Source organism: Fistularia commersonii, chromosome 7, assembly GCF_037954325.1.
Source record: "Fistularia commersonii isolate RoL2024-O1a breed Wild chromosome 7, RoL_Fcom_v1.0, whole genome shotgun sequence".
Taxonomy (NCBI): Eukaryota; Metazoa; Chordata; class Actinopteri; order Syngnathiformes; family Fistulariidae; genus Fistularia; species Fistularia commersonii.
Genome location: NC_141290.1, coordinates 20,506,072 through 20,513,198, shown reverse-complemented (window position 1 = coordinate 20,513,198; position 7,127 = coordinate 20,506,072).

Sequence of the window (7,127 nt, the reverse complement as noted above, 5' to 3'; positions counted from 1 at the left end):
GTCATTGTGTTTCGTATTGGATGTGCGATAAAGAATGGAAATTATTCACTTGAAAGTCCCAGTTTTTAATCTGTGACATCACACTGTGATAACCCCCAGAAATCCCCATGATTATTTACTTTCTGTTTCAATAAAAGAGGAAACATCAAAATCCCCTTTGTGGTGATGTAAAGAAACTGACATTAAAAAAATAACAATGGGGAACTGACAATCAGGACTACTGTTGGTTTTGATTTCCCAAGAAGGGTGTAATGTTATCTTGAATTTTGAAAAGTTTTTACAGCAATTGTTTGATATAAGACCATCTGGTAATCTATGGAATTGACTCATAAGAAATCATATTTTAAATTTTATCAGGTGAGAGCAGGATGTTCTTCCTGAGGAGAGTGAGGTTGTTTGGGGTCTGTAGCGAGCCGTCTGTTTCAACCTTACTGTTCCTTTATGTTGTCCATTATTATCTCTGATGTTGCTGCTATTGTCTATTTATTCATGGATGTCTCGCTATCTTCTGTCTTCTGTCTCTATTTATATTCATATTTATTTTACTTTTTCATTTTTTTGACATAATTGTTACACTGCTGTGACAAGGGAATCTCCCTTATGGGGATCAATAAACTTTCTCTAATCTTACTGATCTTAATCACCCAGGGTGTACCATGCCTTTTGCCCGATGAAAGATTATGGAAGGATAGATGGATGGACTTCGGTTGGGCTGTCCAAATTTAAAACAATGAACACATTTTAAGCACTCAATGTTTGTCAATTAATTCCAAGGTCAGTTTTCATGTCTTTCTTTTTTTTACGTATACATATAACGGTACATCTAATGCAGCCTCAGGGCGGCACAGGCCTGTGTCTCCCCGAGCCAGCCTTGAGGGGGACATGGGCCAGTCTCTCCCTGAGCTGGTCCCAAGCCCGGATAAATGCAGAGGGTTGCGTCAGGAAGGCCATCCAGTGTAAGACTTTTGCCAAAACCAAACATGCAAATCAATAATAATAACCAGATCAAACCGGATTGGTTGAGGCCTGTGTTAACAACGACCGCCTTTGGTGCTGATGACCTATAGGGAACCAATCGAAACTGGACTTGTGTAGGTCAAAGAAGGAGAGGAGGAAGGCGTGTTCCGAAACAGAGAGAGAAGAGGAAGGGCAAGAGTCTAGGACTGAGAGGAGGAACTCTGAATATTGGGAATTCTTCTTCTTCTTCGTTTGGCTTTTCCCTTCAGGGGTCGCCACAGTGAATCAACTTCCTCCATCTAGCCCTATTCTCTGTATCCTTCTCTCTCACACCAACTAACTTCATATTCTCTCTCACTACATCCATAAATCTTCTCTTTGGTCTTCCTCGAGACCTCTTGCCTGGCCGCTCCAATTCCAGCGTCCGTCTACTAATATGTTCACGATTCCTCCTCCATACATGACTGAACCATCTCAGTCTAGCTTCTCTGACCTTCTCTCCAAAACATCTAACATGTGCTGTTCATCTGATAGACTCATTCCTGATCCTATCTATCCTGGTTACTCCCAAAGAGAACCTCAGAATCTTCATCTTTGCGAGCTCTAGCTCTGCCTCCTGTCTTTTCGTCATTGTAACTGTTTCTGGTCCATACAGCATCGCTGGTCTCACCACTGTCTTCTACACGTTTCCTTTCATTCTGGCCGATAGTCTTCTATCACATAGTACCCCTGACAGTTTTCTCCACCCATTCCAACCTGCTTGAACCTGTCTCTTCACCTCCTTTCCACACTCTCCGTTGCCCTGGACTGTTGACCCTGAGTACCTGAAATCCTCCAATTTCTTGATCTCCACTCCCTGTAGCCGCACAGTTCCACCGTGTTCCTCTCATTCACACACATATATTCTGTCTTGCTGCGACTAACTTTTATTAATCTCCCTTCCAGAGCATATGTCCACCTCTCTAGATTTTCCTCAACCTGTTTTTTGCTCTCACTACAGATCACAATGTCATCCACAAACATCATGGTCCATGGGGATTCCTGTCTAACCTCATCTGTCAGCCTATCCATCACCATTGCGAACAAGAAGGGGCTCAGAGCTGTTCCCTGATGGAGTCCCACCTTCACCTTGAACTTCTCTGTTACCCCTAAAGCACACCGTACCAGTGTCTCAAAGCTAGCATACATGTCCTGCACCAGTCTAACGTACTTCTCTGCCACTCCAGATTTCCTCATACAATACCAGAGCTCCTCTCTTTCCATCTTCCCATCACTCTTCTAGCATCCATCAATACATTTCCCTCTCTATCCTTAATCACCCGGACCTCTGTTTCACCAACCTGTATAGATCATTCTCACCCTCCTTACTTTCCAGCGAAGCATACAAGTCATCGTAAGCCCTTTGTTTTGCCTTTGCTACCTCTATCTTTAGCCACATCTCCCTGAACTCCTGTCTGTTCTCTTCAGTCCTCTCAGTATCCCACTTATTCTTTGCTAACCACTTTATCTGTATATACTCCTGCACTTCCTCATTCCACCACCAAGTCTCCTTATCTACTTTCCTTCCAGATGACAAACCAAATACTCTTCTACCTGTCTCCCTGATAACACTAGCTGTTGTTGTCCAATCATCCGGAAGCTCACCCAGAGCCTTTCTCAACTCCTCCCTGAAAACCATGCAACACTCCTCCCTTTTCAGCTTCCACCACTTTGTCCTCTGATCTGCCTTTGTCCTCTTCATCTTCCTTGTCACCAGAGTCATCCTACAAACCACCATCCTATGCTGTCTGGCTACACTCTCACCTACAACTACTTTGCAGTCACCGATCTTTCAGGTTACCTCGTCTATACAAGATGTATTCTACCTGTGTGCTCCTACCTCCGCTCTTATAAGTTCCCCTATGTTCCTGTTTTTTCTGGAAAAAGGTGTTCACTACAGCCATCAAAAGCAAATATTACACCACCCCCTCAAAATACCCTCATAAATGTTGTCAGTTTTTAATTTAAATAAAAACATAAAAATAAATCAGAGGAATTAACTCAGTATCAGAAAAAAAGGATATCATTTCAATATAATGGCACATTCTCTCGCTTTATTCGTCTAATTTCCAATCACTTTTTGAATACACAATTAGTTGTTCAATGATAGAAATGATGCCTTCGCTTGACATCTGACCCGTTTTATTGAAAGTGTTTATTAATTTATTTAGGTAGTTTGATTTCATAGAGGCTATAAGGACAATTCCTTGCCGAATTTCCTTTTTTCTTAAAATATAATTGACATTTATTTCCCTTATTTAAAGGATTTTTTTTGTTACTTTTGAAAATGTTGGTCTCCTTTTTCTGCCATTCAGTAAGATGTTGTAAAAACCCTTTATGTTGTTCACTTCAACAGCTTTGCACAAGAATTAGATTACTTAGAATAAGATGAATGCAGGTCACGTGACAACAATCATGTGACAGAAAGCTAAAGGTCGTTAATGTTCAAGTTTGTGAGCACAGAAGGCATAGCAATTTTCATTACATCAACAAATAACTGAGTTTTTAACATCAAAGCGGCAAAAAAAATAGCTCCCTGGATCGTCTGTTTTTTTAAATCAAATCTACAATACTCTTTTATTAGTCATAATATATAATTGATGATACAATACAAAAAGATTTAAATAACATTATAACGTTGGTAGTCAGGGAGACTCGTTCGCGCTCAATTCCAGGTGAACCCACAGAATTCCTTACACCCCCAAACCATATCAACATTATTCCCAGCAACCCCAAACTCACACAGAAAATAAGAATTAACACAACATTAACATTCGTAAATCGCTACCATAGATTAAGTTCTGAGAAAGAATACAAAACATGGCAGTGAGAGGAAAAAAACTATTAATATTAGATTTAAAAAGCTTTAGTAATCCGACAATCCAATTGTTAATGCTTTTTGAAACAATATGCGCCTTCTTCTGAGTAGGGCTTTTATTTTGACATCCATACAGATTTCCATGGTTTTCGACGCCTCCTAGCGGGAAAACTTTTTTAGTACTGTACTGGAGTTGTTTTTGCTCTTAATGATACTAATAATGCACACAGTTGTTTGTTAAATAGAGAAAAAATAGTTAAAATATTCGTCATTACATACTGGAATAGTAATTTAAATTGTTGAGACAACAAACTTGCAGATAATGAAAATCCAGAAATTTCGGCAGATTTTCAGAAAACACACGCGCGCGCAACGCACAGACACATAGACACTAAAAGCTGCAGAAACAAAAGTATACTGCAGTGGCGGCCCGTGCATTTTACACCTAGGCCTTCAGTGGTGCTCCGCATCAATCCACCGAATCAATCCATTATTATGCAGAAATGCAGTATAAAGAGGGGTGCATAGCAGATAGAAAACCCGTGTACTGCTAAAATTCGCCCGCGGGAGCGCATCATGTGACGACAAAGGGATGCCCAACTTTGTACTCTTCCACTGACACCCCCCCCCCACGCGTAATCGATCGCGCACCCCGGGGCGCGGCCCGGCACCCCAAGTGGCCAAATTCCAGAGTGTGTTAAACAAGTCCTTATTAGGAAAAAACCCGACGGTTGAGGCGATGGTATAAAATGACCGCGGCTCGGGGCCAGAACCTCCTCACCTGCACATCCGCGAGACGCGTCTCAGCGGGTGTCCAGAGAGGGTGAACGATCCTCTCGGGGTTACATTCATTGTAGCCCGGGATATCTCTGACCCGGGATATCTCGTAAGTGTATTTCCTTACTTTGAATAAACAATTCTTGCTTGATCAGCTCCTGACCATTATGACGCTTTTCCCTGAATGAAATCTGAACACACCGAGACAAAGTCCGGTCCCGTGGCGGGAGCCACAAAAACGGACAGAAGCCACAATAAATGTGTCAGGGTCTCACACCTGGGTTCAATTCGTAATCGGCGCCAGCTGCAGCAGCGGCCGCTAATCAAGATCCCTATAAAGGGCAGCGGCACGCTCTGCCTGGCGCCGGGGGATTGTGGTTGTCCAACAACCCTGACCACTGTGGAGCCCCACGACTGGACCCAGCCATGGTTCCTGGACTCCCCCTTTGCCATGTTCATCCCCACGACACCTGTCACAACTGGATCCCTACTCTGTGAGAGCCCCCTCTGGACCTTTGGACCCTGACCCCGTGAGACCCCCTGGTGGACCACCGGACCCTGAGTGTAAACCGGGACCCCCTGGTGGACCACCGGACCCCGACCCTGTGAGAGCCCCCTCTGGACCTTCGGACCCTGACCCCGTGAGACCCCCTGGTGGACCACCGGACCCTGACCCTGTCTGAGATCCTGCCTTGACCCTGCCCGGGGCCCGTCCTGCCTTGACCCTGCCTGGGGCCCGTCCTGGTGAGACCCAGCCTTGTGTGACTCTGTCTCGGGGCCAGGGAATTGCCAGCGACACCCTACCTGCCTGTCTAGCTAAATAAAGCACTTCAACCCTGATTTCAGCCTCGAAGGTGTGGTTCCCTGCCTGAGTCCACCCCCGCGCCCCGTGACAAAATGCCTTTATAGCAAACAGCTTTGACACATAAAAAACACTAATAATAACCTTATAAACTTTCAGTATTATTAAGGAAAATAGCAGCATTTTAATCACCAAAATTCTGATCATTTTTAGACAAAATCCATCCTCCTTTCTTTCCTCAAGAGCTCAATTATTCTGTTGTATAGATTATCCGTGTGCTTCGTCTCCAAGCACTCCCAGCAATACAATTTGCTGTGTACCTCGGAGCCTGTGAGCCAGGGGTACCGGTCGTAGTTCGTGGCTTGAAAATGTCGGACAAATTCTTTTCCCGGTTGTGACAAGTTCGCTAGCTTAGGAGTTACCCGACCTTTCTTTAATATGTCATGCTTTTTTAGGCCAGCAGAGAAGGCCTTGCAGGCCCTGATGGCCCACCACTGGTATACTGTATATACAAACACGCACATACTATAGTATACTATGCATACTATTGCAGAAAAAAGTTGTAGAATATTTACATGTGGTATATTATTGTAAATATACACAAACATTTATTTGTATTTTATCCATTTATAGAGATGATTTGCCTGTAATTTCTTGTTCTGTTTCTATTTTTTGTGAATTTACTGTTCATTTAGATTTGAATCCTTGCAGACCCCCTCTAATTTTGTATATTGTATAAACATAAGATATGTCCGAGTTTTGATGCTGATTTTGTCCATTTTTCAAAAAATGTCGATGAAATTTCCAAATAGGACACCCGCGTTTTGCGAAAGATTGCTGTTCAATGACAAACACTAGAGGACACCAAAGTCCTGCAGTGGAATGATTCTTTGCTTATGTCACAGGTGGTTTGAGTGGAGCCTTGGGTTTTAGTCCATCGCCTGGACTACCCTCAGTGAATTTGTCAGGTGTTATTTCTGAGTTCAGTTTCATTCTAAGACTTATTGACAGATTACAATTCTACTGTTTGGCGAGTTCTGTGCTGTCCTGATGCCATGGCTTCATACTCTGGTGAATTTGGAAGAAAAAAGTTTTCGAGCATATCTGATATGTGAGTAACGCGAAGAGTGAATGACTTAAAAGTCAGTGAGAAAATTACAAGGACTTTAAGTACAAATGTCATAGATATCAACAATAAACTAAAGATAGAATAAAGGGGTTCCATCAATGTTAAAAAATCATACAACAAAAAGTCACAATGTGCATCCGCAAAATAGCAATAGCAGGTAATTAACAAAGAGTAGCAAGACCATTTCTGAAAGATTATAATCAGCAAAAAAAAAAATCAAACAATTTCCTTAAAATATGTGAAATATTTGGAAAAATTTGTGACTATAAAAGTGCTAGAAATGATCTGAATATTAGCTGTGAGTTAATTAACACAATAAGAACAACATAACTGGAGAAACAGAGCTAACAAGTTTAAAAGGAAGCAGTTTGCAAAAAGCTTAATTCTATAAAGAAATGAAAACAATGACATAAAACTTCTAAAAAGTGTGTAATCAATACATACATTTTGAAGTCAGAGGTCACAGTAGTAGGTCCCTATGTGTTTGACAAAATATCTTGTTAAAGAGTAATTGCAGTTTAATCCTGAGGCTAGAGTTAATGACCCTCAGAGACAAAGACTGCCTTGGAAACAGATATCAGATGGGAATCAAAGGCAGGAAGGTG